We start from the raw sequence: 1,617 nt of genomic DNA, 5'->3' as shown, positions 1-1,617 counted from the left end.
TAGGTGGCCCTGGCTGGGCTAGAACCCACCAGCCTCAGTATATGTGGCTGGTGCCCTACCCACTGAGTTATGGGCACCACCATGCTTGTTTTTAGCAGCTGCACTGACTCTAAATTTAAGTCTTATCTCTAGGTGTCAGACTCTAAGCTTCTTGTCTTTCATCTTTGTATGTCTTGAATAATTTCTTCCATGCTTTAGGCATAGTAAGAAATCAAGATAAATACCTAATAAGTGACCAAACTGCTGGGTGGAATAAGGGTTCCTCGACCATCTCCCCACAAATCAACAACAGCTACTACAAGCATGCAGGTTCATAGTGATTTTCTCTGTGGTCTACAAATACACTGTAGACATCCCACTAGTCCCCCTTCCTACACCCCTCAATCACAGCACTCTTTCTCTTTCAGCCTGGGAAAGATGCCTGGCTGTTCTCAACATAGCATTAGAGATAGCCACTTCTATTGATGTTAGTTGACACTAGAGAATGAACCCCGTTTCCCCTGCTATTCCCAAGGGCCCCATCCTACAGATGAGGAAACAAAGTCCCAGAAAGGTCCAGCAACAGAATCAGGTAAAGAAATTCCCAGTGATAGCCAAACAAATCAAAGCACACATTCATCCAGATCTGTATACAGTTTGCTAGAAGTTCCTGTGTGGTCCTAACCAGCTGCTATTTTTTTTTTCCAAAAGATTAAGGAGATACAAATGTTTTTATTACATGGTTAGCTTTGATAATGCTTAAGCTAAGTCTATTACTATTCTCATCACCTGAATAGATAGGTTCCAATTAGGTAGGAACCCCTCCTCTCATTTCCCCTCCCACCTTCTTGATTTCCAATGGTATTTACTTCTCTCTGTTCCCATGTGTGTCCATCAATTAGTTCCAAATTATTAAAGCATAGATGTAGTGTTTGTTTTTCCATTCCTGAGATGCTTCACTTAGGATAATGGTCTCCAGTTAGATCTAAATTGCTGCAAAAGACATTAATTCATCCCTTTTTATGGCTGAATAGTACTCCATGCTCTCTCTCTATATATATATGTATATTTATCACATTTTATTAATCCACTCATGAATTGATGAGCACTTAGGTTGATTCTACATCTTTATGACTGTGAACTGCGCTGCAGTAAACATTTAGGTGCATGTATCTTTTTGATAAAATGATTTCTTTTCCTCTTGGTAGATGCCCCACAATGGGATTGATGAATCAAATGGTAATTCTACTTTTAGTACTTTCAGGACTCTCCATACTGTTTTCCATAGCAGTTGTACTAATTTGCAGTCCCACCAATAGTGTATAAATATATGTTCCTTTCTCTCTGCATGCACACCACTGTCTATTTTTTGAATAATAGCTATTCCAAGAAGGGTAAGTTGGTGTGTTATTGTTGTTTTAATTTGCAGTTCTCTGATGATTGGTGATGTTTAGTGTTTTGGCCATTTGTATATCCTTTTTTGAAAAGCTTCTGCTCATGTCTTTTGCCTAGTTTTTAATGAGGTTGTTTTTTTCTTGCTGTTTTGTTTTGAGTTCTTTGTAGATTCTGGATATTAGCCCTTTATCAGATGTGTAAGTTATTTTCTCCCAGACAGGTTGTCTATTTGCTCTATTGGGT

This window comes from Otolemur garnettii, unplaced genomic scaffold (genome assembly GCF_000181295.1).
Source record: "Otolemur garnettii isolate 467f Iridium unplaced genomic scaffold, OtoGar3 scaffold00094, whole genome shotgun sequence".
Lineage (NCBI taxonomy): Eukaryota > Metazoa > Chordata > Mammalia > Primates > Galagidae > Otolemur > Otolemur garnettii.
The sequence above is the reverse complement of the archived record's forward strand: the minus strand, read 5'-3'. Positions refer to the sequence as shown.